Genomic DNA, 16,336 nt, shown 5'->3' with positions numbered 1-16,336 from the left:
ATATATCGCGCACCCGCAATCCACTGCTGATGATGTCACATATTACATCATTCATGACATGGTCAGTGACATCACTGATGACATCACTGATGACAACTCAAATGACATCACTGATGACATCTCATTTGACATCACTGATCACATCACTGATGACATCAGTCATGTGATAATACAATGAACCTCTTCAGACTCTAATATAATCTTACATACACTCAGTATAAACAGACACTCACAGACTGTCACTCATCCATGGAGTTACTCACACACCTAGTCAGTCATGGAAAGAATCAATCACACCTCCATTTCCTCAACTATACAGTTATACACACCTTACTTATTCAAACATATTCTAACACATATTTACTCTCTTATACAATCCCTGATACAAGCTCACAGTGATCCATACAGCCACTCACACATTCACTGGCTCTTATCCACAGTTATTTATATATGTCAACTCTCAGATGTATTGTGTTTTACATACGTATTTACTTGCACATGTAGCACTGAGATATCCATTCACTCACCAAGACACCCATGCACAGTCAACCGCCCATATAGCTGTTTCCACATGCACTCTTGAACTCATACACCTAGTGAATCAACTGCTTACACATCTATGCACAGACTGACACACCTCCCAGCCACCCACACACATACTCAGTCTCCCATACAAATACTTGAGCAACCAATCAATAACCCATATAGTTATTCATATAGCTACTGATCAACACATGCTGTAGCTTACACAACAACAGACATACTGATGCACAAATTAAGACAGTTTAGTCACTAACCCATGCACTCAGTGAGACACATTTAATCACTCTTTCATACAGTCAGTCATGCACCTACTAAATTCTTCATCCAGACACTTATACATCCACTCATTCTTCAATATGTAAAACATATTTAAACTTTACAGAAACATAGTCACTGGATGTTGTCATCAGTGATGTCATCAGTGATGTCACTGACCATGTCATGAATGATGTAATATGTGACATCATCAGCAGTGGATTGCGGGTGCGCGATATATAGTTAGCGCATCTAACTATATATGGAATTTCAATGGTTTTATGCGAGTAAAATAAGGTTTTGTAAATGCAAATCCCTAACTATATATGGCCTAAAACCAATGGTTTTTTCATTGAATATATATATATATATACGCTCCATCACCAACAGCCGCCGCCGAAAGTGAAGAGACCAACCCAGGAGAAACAGGTGGAAACAGACTTTATTCAATCTTCAGCAGGTAAGGAAACATTGTACACCCGCTTGCAAGGCGAATGCATTTCGGATAATGTTCATCCTTCTTCAGCGCCACGGGTGTTTAGGTAAGTCAGGCGGCGGCAAGTATATCTGACAAAATGTCACGCCCCTTCCGATTTACCCAGCTTTGCTCCACCCCCTTTCCAGCCAAAGACAACGCAAATGTCTATTGGCAAGTCACGTCTTGTATAGTGACTACCTTTCCCAGAGTGCATCTTGCTTAGTCGCTGGGAAACGTTGCGTGGAGATGACAAAGCGTTGTCACAGTGCAATTGTTCCCCTCGTTGCCGAAGAAGAAAACGCTGTTTCCTCCGGTCTCCTTCCGCCACAACCTGCCTGTTCCTGGTGTCAAGAAAACGGGGACAAGGCAGACATGCAAGCCCAGTCCAGCGTAGAGCCAAATGACCCCAACACCGCCTTAAATGCACCAAACAAGCAGGTGGACTCCGACATATCCCGACAACTCGGGTAGCTCCACAACGCCACCAAAGCAGCAACCAGTACAGTCAGAGCCAACTTGTTGAGGCGGGGGCCCCTTGACGCGGTACTGGACACCGTGTTATACATACGCTCCATCATCAACAGCCGCAGCCGAAAGTGAAGAGGCCAACCCAGGAGAAACAGGTGGAAACAGACTTTATTCAATCTTCAGCAGGTAAGAAAACATTGTGCACCCGCTTGCAAGGCGAATGCATTTCGGATAATGTTCATCCTTCTTCAGCGCCACGGGTGTTTAGGTAAGTCAGGCGGCGGCAAGTATATCTGACAAAATGTCACGCCCCTTCCGATTTACCCAGCTTTGCTCCACCCCCTTTCCAGCCAAAGGCAACGCAAATGTCAATTGGCAAGTCACGTCTTGTATAGTGACTACCTTTCCCAGAGTGCATCTTGCTTAGTCGCTGGGAAACATTGCGTGGAGATGACAAAGCGTTGTCACAGTGCAATTGTTCCCCTCGTTGCCGAAGAAGAATACGACATTATAATTAGGAATTAGAATTTAAAAAACCTTTGAAATTCACTAAAAAAATAGGTTTCATGGACGTTACAGTTAGTTGGATATTTGACTCATATAAAACCAGAGAAATTCCCCTGTTATAGTTAGTTGAGCTAACTATAACTCACGCGCCCACAATGCACTGCTGATGATGTCACATACTACATCACTCATGACATCGTCAGTGACATCACTGATGACATCACTGATGACATCATCCAGTGAATGTGTGTTTCTATAAAGTTTAAATATGTTTTAAATATATCTATGCCAAGGTGTATTGAACAATGAATGCATTTACAAGTGCCTGAAGGGATTATTTAGTAGGTGCGTGACTGACTGTATAAGTGAGTGATTAAAACTGTCTTACTGAATGCATGATTTAGTGACTAAACTGTGGGAAAGTCTCTATTAGTCTCTCAGTTGCTGTGTAAGCAACTGCATGTTTTTGTCAAATAGCTACATGAGTGTCTCTATGGGTTATTGAATTGTTGTCTGAGTATCTGTATGGGTCCCTGAGTGTCTGTGGGGCTGGGTGGGGGGGTGTATGAGTCTGTGCATAGATGTGTGAGTGGGTAATTCACTGGTTGTATGGATTCAAAAGTGCATCTGGGAAGGGCTTTATGGGTGAGTTAATGTGTGTATGGGTGGTGTGTTGATGATTGAATGAATGTCACAGTGGTATATCTGTGACTAATTACACATGTTTTAAGGCACTATATGTGAGTGTTGGAGTATTTAAATGACTATACGTGAGAGTAAGTTATTTGAAGAGTGGGTGTATAAATAAGTGTCTGCTTCTATCAGTGATTGTATAAGACAGTAAATATGTGTTAGTATCTGTATAAATAAGTGATGTGGTATGTCTATAAATAACGGAGTTGGTGTGTATAACTGTATACATGAGTAAATGGATATGTGAGTGATTCTTTGCATTACTGACTAGGTGTGTGAGTAATTCTATGGATGAGTGGCGGAGTGTGACTGCATGTATAGATGTATGAGTGCATACTATAGTCCTGTATTGATGAGAAACGACATGTATAAGTGACTGGATGTGTGTCTAGACCTAGGAAATAGTGAGTGGTATGTTATATAAGCCATTCTTGTGTGTATGGTTTCAAAAATAGTAGTCTGCATTTTAGAATGGGTGTATCAAAGTATATATTAGGGCATCAGTAAGTGCATCAGATTATCACATGGATGATGTCATGAGTGACGTCATCAGTGATGTCATTTGAGATGTCATCAGTGATGTCATCAGTGATGACACTGACCATGTCATGAATAATGTAATATGTGACATCATCAGCAGTGCATTGCGGGCACGCGAGTTATAGTTAGCTCAACCAGCTATAACAGGCGAATTTCTCTGGTCAAATGTCCAATAACGTCCCTGAAACCTATGTTTTTTTTGTGAATTTCAAAGGTTTTTTAAATGCTAATTCCTAACTATAACGTCTGTAAAGCCTATGTTTTTTCCAGTGAATTTCAATGGTTTTTTAAATGTCAATTTTATATTTTTATGTTTATAACCTATTTTTTTGTAACATTTCAGAACTCTATTATCCTTCTTTATTTTTACTTTAAAAATTATGTAATGTTTTATATCTTCCCCAAAAAATATGTATATCGTTTTTTTGGGAGAAAACTGAAATCCCATACTGGTAGTGTACCAAGGTCCATCACCACACGAATCCTAGCCACCATATTGCTAAACTTGTAAATGATGTGCATTTCGTATCCAATGGATTAGTGGCACTGCGTCCTACGTAACATCAAATACGTATGAGATCGCGCCAGCTGCTACTTTGGTATCCGACGGGTATGCAGTACCAAGCCACGCGTTACGTCATGTACGTATGGGGTTGCGCCCGCTGCGCGTGGCGTATGCGACGAGTGCACGCTGCCAGGCCCTGTGTTACCTCATAGACGTATGGTATCGCTCCGGGTACACCATCCCTTCATTCTTATTTATATCTCAAAACTATATCTAAATACCTTCAATGTGTATATGAGAGCAAGCGATAATCTAAAATATTTTAAACATTTATATATTTCTAACTGTAATAAACGTATATTATGATAAATATATTTTTTCAAAATCACGTTGGGTGCGGCCTCCTTGCGCCCTCAATGGGCGATTGACATGTGACCTTAAAAAAAAGCATTTGATTAGTTCATACCATTTCCCATTGTAACACTTGGAGGACCCCGCCTATTTTAGTCATTCTCTTGGCAGCGTTTGATGAGACACAACCCTTCTGCTTAGAGAGCTTTTTTGAAAAGTTGTTTTGCTGTGTACACATATCTTATACTACACACAATATGCAACGATCACCTTGATCAATATTCATGGTCTGTACATTAGCTTTCCACGTGTGATGGCCATGCATCTGAAATGTTACATCAAAAAACAAATGTGTGTTACACGATGCCCCTGGTGTGTGTGTGTGTGCACATTATTATGCTGCATTTCGGCCTGGGTATTGGTGGCTCGAAGGGGTATCATCAGCTACGGGCAGAGTGCTCATACTAGATCACATGTGACAAAAAGTAAAGAGTAATGTGTACATTTGTGATGTTGTATGCTATGTTGTCATGCTTTACTAGTATAGTAGTGTGTCATACGTGAGACTTTCAGATTCACTTTTGACAGCATTGCTTGACTATAATGAGCGTTATCACTATGTATGATGTAGCGTCACTGCTGATCCTGCCTTCATCCGAGCACATTCACATGTGTGCGCTTCGCAATAGCAACACATTCAATAATACTGCACACCATTTACATGGGTGTCAGCGGATATCCACAAGCTTGACAATGACATGTGATGTTGTCCATTCAATGTTTTTGAACAGCATCTCATTAACGATAGTGGCCGCCCTCCCGGTACATGCTACATTAATGTAAATTGCACATTCTGCGACATCAAAACTGCAACAGAAACACACATAAGTACACTTCCTGGCCAGGCAGGAACTGAACAATGCCTAGGTCCCCGGAACAATTATTCACACCCCTATGTTGGTCTGGCGTACGTAATCCCAGCCCACTTTGGGTATGTATAAATAGGATAAAGACGACGCCACATGTCCCAGTTCTTCCACACTGCCTAGGGTGACATAGCCGCATCCACATCGCATATCACAATGCGCAATAAAAGAAAAGGATCCACGAAGTGTACACCATCCTGGTAATCAACACTGGACTTGAATTGTGAACCCTACTGGATGTCTTGTTTCGAAAGGGATCCATGAGGTGTACACCATCCTGCAATCAACACTGCACATGATTTGTGAACACTGCTGCCTGTTGTGTTTGGACACACAACAATGACAGCAGGTGAGCAGTTGGGCCTGGGTGCACAGGAGCTGCTATTGAGCGCAATGCTGTGGGAGGGGTGGGTTGCATCAGCCTGGGTGAGCAGGTGCGAACAAGCGATGATGCTGTGCATAATAATGTGATCTCTGACCTCATTCAGTCACATGTCTGTCTCATTTTAAGGACCTGCTGAACCATACTGTAGACCTGAGCCAGCAGGCAGAGCTGCCCTACAGACACGTGGGGTTGGCTTTTGGGACACTGTAGTGAGCTGATTAGTAAGTGTAGATGCACACAGGCTTGCACCACTGCATTACACGCACACATTATGCTTCTAGCACGCACTCTGTTCCTTTGTATGTGAACGTTGGAATAACATATTATTATTTAACCTTGTATATTCTCATACACTCCAACTCCTCTTAGAACCACGATTATCACTAACAGTTGTTAGATCATACTTCAAGAAGGAAGGATGCACTCAACTGGTGTTCTCTATTAAGCTTGAAATAAACCTTCATTTGCCTCCAGACGTTTCCACCATTATATTATTTCTCCCTTTTCAGGCACTGAATTGGTTGCGCCAAAATGGGCGGAGTGAGTGCTCACCCCGTGATGATGCCCTGGGCATTCTGACGCCTTCCATCGTGGTATCAAGACACTGACCCCGACAGGAGACCTGCTGTGCCACCCTAGAGAGGCAACCCGGAGTCGGAGCTTGCACCGGCATGTCGTTGGACACACCGGTGGTGGCAGGTGAGCAGTGAAGCCTCGGTACGCAGCAGCTGCAATTGAGCACAGTGCGAGGGAAGGGGCTGGGGGCAGCTGCCTGGGTGCACAGGTGCAGTCAAGTGATATTGCTGTAGATAATAATGTATTCTCTGGCCTTATTCATATCTGTTTCATTTTAAGGACTTGCTGGACCGCACTCTTTCTCGTGGACGCCAGCATCCTAGACACACGGGTGACGGAAGGTAAACAGTGAGGACTGCGTGCAGTAGGCCGACACTCTGTCTCCTCCTCCCTCTGTTCTTTTGACTCTCGCTCCCCTTCTCCCTTCCACCCACTCCCTCTCTGTCCCATTCTCACTAACTTCCTTTCATTCTCAATACCTTTTTTTTTCTCTTAGACATGGCACACATACTTATGTTTCTAATTTGTCTTGCAGGTTTTGTACGTTGCTTCCGGAGGAGTCCCACTCACTTATTTTATGTTATACTGTTGTTTGTTCTAATAAACTATAATTTCCATTTATTTGTGTTGTTAAATAAATTGTATTTTTTTCTTCAAATAAATAAGTCAGTGTATAGTTCTTCTTTTTCTGACAACACTTGACTGTAGTTTATAGTGAAAATCGGATGTTTAAAGCCGGTAATGAGGAGAAACATTTGTAATTTTGCGGTGCACCTACCAAATATAAACCAACAGGCTGTTACATAAATGAAGCCTGTGTAATTCTACAACTGCAAGGGGTATTTGTGTGTATCACTTTATAACACCACGAGTACTGCCTGTGTTATTACAGAACCAATAAGGCACTGACTAGGACCACCTAGGCTTCAGGGACTGGTGAGGGTGGTAATCCCCAGACATCAGTTGGCCTTGAAGCTCCCCGAACAATTAGTAAACAATACCTGGGGACGTGGCGATCCCCTAGGCTGCAAAACTTCTCTTTGCCCTCCTGTGCCTAATTTACATTTGAGATTAAGGTCCCCAGTGCTGCAGAGAAACTGCAATATAAATATAATACTAGGATGGGCCCCAGAATATTACCCACCAGGGGGGCCATTTAAATGAACAGGTGAGGCCCACTTCATTTTTTTTCTCTATTTTTACCATCCAGATCTACTCTATTAAAGCGATAAAAGGTTTTCCTCCTCTCGCTTTAACGAGGCAAACAAGGATTTGCTATCACAGGGTGGCAGCCATGCATCTCCCCTCTAATAGCAAACATAAATGTCCAGCAGGTGCACACCCCAGGACATTGTATGAGCTGCGCCTGGGAGGTGGCTCTCCCTAGGACCATGATGCATTGGTTACTGTCTAACTACAGAATTAGTGTACACGCATAATAACACTACTTGCACATGTGTAGTACAGCGACCATAGTGTACTGAAAAAGGAGAGGAAGCCCAAAATGTAAAAATATATATCCTACCAGAGTTTGGATGACATAGTTCAATGAGCCGCGACCCTGGGATGAGTAGAAACAGCTTCACGAAGAAAACGGGTCTTCAGCACAGCGCAAGCAAACTCGAAATATTGGTGAGCGTTGCCTTCTTTTTACCTTCTCCCCCTCATCACCAAATTTATGTAGTGAAGAGGCAGACAGCAGTGGATCCTATAGGTAGATTTATTGCAGGAAAACAAGACAGCTTAAACAGCCACCAACAGGAGCAGACAGCAAGGCAACCGTCTTCTCCAGCACCGTGTTCAAACACCCCATGGTTCCCTCCTATGACAGACTTACATTCTAACATTATATACTTACCTTCAACAAGCATTATATACTAACATTCTACTATGACTTACATTAGAATACAACTCAGAGCACATGACTTTACAGCAATGAGCTCATGGTTTTTTCCACAAGTCTTGAGACCGGTAGGGGTTAGTAATTCGCTTCCCACTAATGTATTGTATAAATGCATACTAACACTGCTTCCACAGGTATGCTGCAGCGCCCAGAGCACATCACTTTACAGCAATGTGTGCACGGTTTAGGCTCACGGTTTAATCCCCGAGTGTTCAGACCAGTAGGGGTGAGTAGTTTGATTCCCACTCCCGGTATAGTATAAAAGCATACTATCACTACTTACACAGTTATACTACAGCAGCCAGTATACTATAGCGCCCAGAGCCCATCAGTTTACAGCAATCAGCTCAGTTTGATCCCTGAGTCTTCACACCGGTAGGTGTGAGTACTTCACTTCCGGTACAGTATAAATACACGGTAGCGGTCACTAGTTCGCTTACCACTCCCTGTATGGTATAAACGCCTACTAACACTTCTTGCACACATATTACAAAGACCAGAGAAAATCACTTTACAGCAAGGAGCTCACTGTTTAGGTTCTCGGTTTTATACCAGAGTGTAGCAGCATCTCATCACCATTTCACTCTGAGCAACACCGCACTTTCAGACTGGTACGAGTGACTACTTCACTTCGCACTCCCCCACAGAAGTTACAGTGCTCCTCTCCTCCTCTTTCAGAATTAGTGTACACGCATAATAACACTACTTGCACATGTGTAGTACAGCGACCATAGTGTACTGAAAAAGGAGAGGAAGCCCAAAATGTAAAAATATATATCCTACCAGAGTTTGGATGACATAGTTCAATGAGCCGCGACCCTGGGATGAGTAGAAACAGCTTCACGAAGAAAACGGGTCTTCAGCACAGCGCAAGCAAACTCGAAATATTGGTGAGCGTTGCCTTCTTTTTACCTTCTCCCCCTCATCACCAAATTTATGTAGTGAAGAGGCAGACAGCAGTGGATCCTATAGGTAGATTTATTGCAGGAAAACAAGACAGCTTAAACAGCCACCAACAGGAGCAGACAGCAAGGCAACCGTCTTCTCCAGCACCGTGTTCAAACACCCCATGGTTCCCTCCTATGACAGACTTACATTCTAACATTATATACTTACCTTCAACAAGCATTATATACTAACATTCTACTATGACTTACATTAGAATACAACTCAGAGCACATGACTTTACAGCAATGAGCTCATGGTTTTTTCCACAAGTCTTGAGACCGGTAGGGGTTAGTAATTCGCTTCCCACTAATGTATTGTATAAATGCATACTAACACTGCTTCCACAGGTATGCTGCAGCGCCCAGAGCACATCACTTTACAGCAATGTGTGCACGGTTTAGGCTCACGGTTTAATCCCCGAGTCTTCAGACCAGTAGGGGTGAGTAGTTTGATTCCCACTCCCGGTATAGTATAAAAGCATACTATCACTACTTACACAGTTATACTACAGCAGCCAGTATACTATAGCGCCCAGAGCCCATCAGTTTACAGCAATCAGCTCAGTTTGATCCCTGAGTCTTCACACCGGTAGGTGTGAGTACTTCACTTCCGGTATAGTATAAATACACGGTAGCGGTCACTAGTTCGCTTACCACTCCCTGTATGGTATAAACGCCTACTAACACTTCTTGCACACATATTACAAAGACCAGAGAAAATCACTTTACAGCAAGGAGCTCACTGTTTAGGTTCTCGGTTTTATACCAGAGTGTAGCAGCATCTCATCACCATTTCACTCTGAGCAACACCGCACTTTCAGACTGGTACGAGTGACTACTTCACTTCGCACTCCCCCACAGAAGTTACAGTGCTCCTCTCCTCCTCTTTCCTCCTCTTTTTGCCATTTTTTCCCCTTACTTGTTTCAACAAAATTACAAAATGCCGGCCAACACTTTCTAGTTGCATACGCTCGCAGCGCTCGTAACCAATAAGCAGCAAGGTCGTGCTCATAACGCCCCAGCCAAACAGATGTCAGAATTCCCAAATATTGATATCTGTAAATGTTTATATTTATCCAAAACTACTGAATGGATTTACACCAAATAAACAAAAGTGTGCTTTCTAGACCAAGACCTTTCTCCCTGCCAAATTTGGGTTAATTCCGTTCACCCGTTCGACATGTAGCCTTGTCTAAAGTTTCCTATTGAAATTGCATGGTGAAAACACGTTTTGGGACCCCTTTTATCTCTGCCCCCCCTTGACAAATCACCCCCATACATTCAACAAAGGAGCTGATATAAACACAAAATTAGTATGGAAAATTTCATGAAGATTCGTCAAACAACGCCAAAGTTATAAGCAAAACAATAAATGATCTTCCTAGGGAAACTTGGTCCTAACCATAACTACCTACTGGCAACCGCCAGTAGGTAATATATGTACATCAAAAATTATTATAAAGTGTGAAAGTTTTAAAGATGCTGGTCATAGGTTTTTAAGAGCTGCGACGCATATTTGGACTGTCGCACTATTTGGTTTGGGAGCGTGGTGGGTACGCGGCTCCGGCATGCTCTTTTTAAAGTGTCATAGGTATTACATATTATATATAGGTTTTGTTTGACATATGGAATACTAATGTTCCCATAAACAATACACTTTTTTAAGGTCCTTATAATAGTTTAAACAAGCTGCAAGGCCTCAGTGGGCTCTTTGCGCATGGAGGCCTTGCAGCTACCTGTTGCAGCAGTTATTTGCGGGTACTCGGTTGGTGCACAGCTCTGTCGTGACTTTTGAAGTATAAAAAGACATATTTAGCCAGTTTTAAAGTTATAATTACAGCAAGAGGTTTACTCTTACAGTTTTAAAAGTAGTGTATTTCTACTTGAAATGCATTTTTAAAGGTGTTCTAATGTATTTTGTGAAGTCGCAACAAAGGCACAACTGTTGCGTGCTGGGTACGCGACCCCCATGTGATTAAAAAACCAAAGACTCTTATTGGTTGAACAGCTTTCAAACGTACTAATTAGAAGAACTCACCCCATGACCTTCTTCTTTCTCTTCTCGGTGGTAGATGAAAACCTGTTAGTATTTTCTCTATAAATTGTTTTTTTTGTGCTTATGGTTCATTTTGAGATGCTCAAAATGTCACCTGCTGCACTGCCTGTTGACGATGAGGAAGAAGAACAACTTGCAGAAAAGATGAAACAGAGCATAGTTTAGGGTTTCTTTATAATTCCAGAAGGTCAGAAAGGTGAAGAGTAGATTATGCCAGAAGACACTGTCTTGTGGTTCAGAGAAAAAATATTTGTGTGGAACATCATCCATGTTAAAACATCTCCAACAATGAACTCAACTCAGCTTCCTAGAGAGTAGAAACACCATGAAAACAGAAAGTGTGCAGAACGTGAAGCTAGCAGTCATCCCAGTACATCATCAGGTGTTGTGATAACATCAGAAGCACCTCTGACTGTACCAGAGATTGCTGCACTTGGCTAGCATTGTTTGAGATGCAAAACTGTCTTGTGTATAGGGGAACAGTTAATCCTAGAGATTCTTAAATGTGCAGAGAATCATAAATGCTGGTTATTCATTTTTTGGTTGACTTGCTGGTGCAAGTTTTAGTTTCTCTGAAAATACACCATGTTTGAACATTTTTCAGAACAAACCTTTTTAAAAACACTCAAAAAATAGTTAAAAATGTCAAAACATAAAAAACTAAAAAAATGGTTCTACTCAGAACCACCTATTTTGGTCAAATAAAGATTAATTATGTGTTATATGTATGTTTGTAATGTCTGTATGACTAGCTCTATATGCGAGTGAGAGTGTACATGAGTGGCTGTATAGTTAAGTGTAAGGGTGCTGACTGTTGAGTGGCTGTATCATTGAGTGAGCAGATGCTTAAATAAATGTATAAGTGAGTGTGTTCCTATATAAGTAAGTGAGTGAGTGGGTATGTCAGTGATTGTATTGGTGATTGACTGGATATGTGGCGGGTTTTATGTATGAGTGAATGAGCCCGTAAAGTGTTGTATGAATGAGTCAGTGGGTGTGTGAATAGGTTTAAGAGTGAGTAATGATGTGCATGAGAGTATTATGGGTGAGATTATGGGTGTGTAACTGCCTGTATGGGTCAGTGAGTGAGTGTACTAGTGTTGATGAGGAAGTGAGTAGAAGTGTTACTGGCTGCATGGGTCAGTGAGTGGGTGTGTCATACATTGTATCAGTGACAGTGTCTGTGAGTAGACTATGGTGAGTAACTGTGTGTAAGCAGATATTTGAGTGTGTAAGTGAGTGTGTGAGTAGTTTTATGAGTGACTGTTTGCAAGAGAAACTGTGTATATGAGTGGGTGAATGAGTGAGTGTATGTGTGTGCATGAGCAGCTGTGTAGATGAGTAAACAGATGTGTGAGTAGGAATGTGAGTCACTGACAGTGTGACTCAGGAGAGTATTTGTGAGTGACCTTGAGGGGACTCCTGAGGTGGAAAGCCAGGACCTCGTTAGTACGCTAATTTTAAAAACTTGAAGTTTTATTCAAAAATCAGATTGCTTGATTTTATTTCTAAAAGAATTGTACTTTGCTCGTTTGGCTCTCGCACCTGAAATAAGCCTTACCTGCACTCAGAACTCGAACCTGATATCCCCGATCCTCCCGTTCCTCTGTTTTCAGCCAAGCTTGGGGCTGGAGGGAGACAGGGAAGGACCGGGCAAGAGGGAGACGCCATCTTGGGAGGGTGCAGGGTCGGCGGACTAGCTGCTCGGGACTCCACCTGACCTAACCCCCCTATAAAAGTATGACTTCTGCCCGGACGCGAAGCGGACGCGCCAAAGGCAAGCCCGTCTGCTCCCGTCCGCGCCAGTTTGCAACGGGAGGCTGGGAGATGCTGCCCTTTTACATAGTCCGATACCGAGAGGCCTAATATCGGAGCCATATGTGTACTCGGTAGCAGCACTACAGGAAATAAAGCTAACTATGCGTAAAGAAGCTTGTGAGATGGGGAAACATTGCTGCACTTTCCCTACTTCACTGGAGGGGCCTTTTTCGTGCCGTACATGCCAATTTCAAAGCATGCAAGGGAGTCGGCTGACAAGGATTCCATCATTGGCAGATCGACTGAACCACGAACGGGTCCTAACCCTTACTTTGTGCAATGTTCCATCTTTGGCAAAACACCTGATAAAAATCTGGGATATGATTTCGACTCTCTCGCCTGGCCTATGTTTTCTTACAGAGACATGGGTTAACTCGACTAATATACCAGCCATTAATATAGCTATTCCGACAGACTACAAATTTATACAACTTGATATAAAAGGAAAGACAGAAGGGGGCATAGGAATTGCACATAAAAAGGACCTTCAGGTGCACTGGATATCATCTATAAACAACGAGATGATGGAACTAGGCATCACTAAATTGCTAGTCTTTCCAACAGGCTCTTGGGATGGAGCCCTCCTCTATCGGCCACCTGGTTCCAAATCTAAATCCAACTTTGCCACAACCTTGACAGAACTCATTGCTATGCAAGCCATTAATTCTAATAACTTTGTCTTGCTAGGAGACTTTAATTTTCACTGTGAAATCGAAGACAACCCAGAGGTGAAGGGGTTCCTCTCAAATCTGGGTGACCTTGGTCTTAGTCAGATGGTGTCAGGTCCCACACATACTGCAGGCCACACGTTGGACCTTATTTTCACAAACTCAGAACAGCTGAAAGTACTGCAGTCACTCCCGCTAGTCTGGTCAGATCACTCTCTCATCCAATTCTCTCTCCATCTCCAATCAGGGTCAAACCATAGGGTTAATCCCACATACAATGAGGGCAAATATAAAAGATCATGGCAAAATCTGACGATGGACAGCTTTGCCAAACCATATATCGAACAAGCCAGAAAAATTCAACTGACGGATCTAGATCCCTCTGCTACGCTGGCGAGTTTTAATGGAGCATTAACGAAAACACTGGACACAGTGATTCCCCCCAAAAAGGCGACCTTAGTACAAAGAGGCCCATCAACCCCCTGATACTCGAGCCAATTAAAAGCCTTAAAAACTACTTGTAAAGCACTGGAGAGGAAATGGAGGAAGAGAAATCTCACGGAAGATAGAGAAACATATTAAACAGCGTTATCCCATTATCATCACGAAAATGAGAATGCTCGGTGCTCCTATATTCAAACCCAAATAGAAAAGTCAAAACATTTGACCAAAGCCCTGTTCGATATTATTAGAGATTTTGCCTCCCCCCCAGTATGCAAACAATTACCATCAGAATCCCAGGAACTATGTGACTAAATAGCATACTTTTTTCATGATAAAATCGCAAAAATCTACGCAAACTTCCCAGTTGCAGACATAAATAAGATCCAATCAAACAATGATTCGGAAACCCCCCCACAACGAATAGTGCTATGCTCAATCAATTCAATCATGTCTCGCTGGCAGAGACAAGCAAACTATTATCAGCAGCCAAATCTGGGTCCCCACAGGATCTATGTCCTCCCAGTACGATATCCCTTGTCTCCCCATTATGTGCCCCAATGATTCAAAGTATTTTTAATGCTTCAATTGAGATATGTCTCATCCTGAGGGCTTGGAAAGAAGCCGTTGTAAGGCCGATTTTGAAGAAACCATCCCGAGACCCATTGGAACTAAGTGACTATAGGCCAATATCTCTGCTACCTTTACTGGGGAAACTACTGGAAGCAAATATAAACACTCAACTTAGCCAATATCTGGAAGCAAACAACATGCTTGACCCGTCCCAATCAGGTTTCCGATGGGGATTCAGCACAGAAACAGCTACGCTGGCGGTCACTGACTCACTAAGACATACCCTCGATGACGGGGGCTCTTCTATCTTGATCCTTTTAGATCTCTCTGCGGTCTTTGGTACAATATCTCATCAGAGGCTAGCGGAGAGACTAAGTGAGTGTGGTATGGGTGGCACTGCCCTTCAGTGGCTAAGAAACTTCCTAAAGGGCAGATGGCAAACTATCATGCTCGGCCCATTTGTCTCCAAAAAGAAGTTCCTACAGGATTAGGGGGTACCAAAGGGCTCATGCCTTAGCCCCACACTGTTTGATGTTTATCTAGCTCCCCTGGCCACGTTGATTCAATCCTTCGGCTTCGAGATTATCTCTTACGCCGACGATACGCAGCAACTATTCCCAATCGGTAAAAACATCACTGAAGAGAAACAACCTTTTACGGGTGGTATGCTGGCGATCGCAAACTAGATGAGGGAGCACTGCCTACAACTTAACCCGGGAAAAACAGAGCTAATGCTCTTAAGGAAGTCTGCAGTCCTCTGGACCTCGGATTGGTGGCCCATCCAACTGGGCTCAGCACCAACACCTTCTACCTCAGTAAAAAGCCTGGGAATCCAACTGGAATGTCAAACTGGATATGAAGGAAAATGTGAAAAACATTGCAGGATCATGTTATTATAACCTACGCCTACTGCGCAGAATTATTCCCTATCTACCTCTGGAGCATCGCCGAACCGTAGTGCAGGCAATGATAGGAAGCAGGCTGGATTATGGCAACGCTCTCCTGGTAGAGATAGGAGTCACTACCCTATCAAAGCTGCAAGTAATACAGAACACTGTGGCCAGAATGGTCTTGAACTGCCCCCTGGAACTCCCTCCCTCCCCCTGCTCAGACAACTGCATTGGCTGCCAATTCAAAAACGCGCCATGTTCAAGATTTGTTGCCTGTCCTTCAAGGCTCTAAGAGGTGAGGGTCCAGCTTATCTTAGGGACAAACTTTTTAAGCACTCGAGCAAGTGTAACCTAAGATCAAATGCTCTTGCCCTCCTGAACATTCCCCGGATACGGCTAACCTGCACAGGCTGTAGAGCATTCTCATTTGTAGCACCGAAATACTGGAACTCCCTCCCAGTGATGCTGCGAAAATCCACCACCTACCTGACCTTTAGGAACCAATTAAAAGCCTGGTTGTTCTGAAAACTTTCTGACCACAGGATCCCCCCCCCCTCTGGTGAGCGCTGAGATGCCCCTGGGTGAGTCATGAGTGATAAAAGAGTCATTAACCTAACATAACATAACAACATAACTGCATGTGTAATCAACTGTATGTATGAGTGTCACTAACTGTATAGGTGAGTAAGTATGTTTAAAAGTAGCTTTATGCCTGAGTGAGTGCATGTGTGAATGTATAAATAGGTGGATGAATAGATGTGTGAGGGTCTCTATGGGTGATCGAGTGAGTGAGTAAGTGGGTGTGAATGGCTC

Source organism: Lissotriton vulgaris, chromosome 8 (genome assembly GCF_964263255.1).
Source record: "Lissotriton vulgaris chromosome 8, aLisVul1.2, whole genome shotgun sequence".
NCBI classification, from domain to species: Eukaryota; Metazoa; Chordata; class Amphibia; order Caudata; family Salamandridae; genus Lissotriton; species Lissotriton vulgaris.
The sequence above is the reverse complement of the archived record's forward strand: the minus strand, read 5'-3'. Positions refer to the sequence as shown.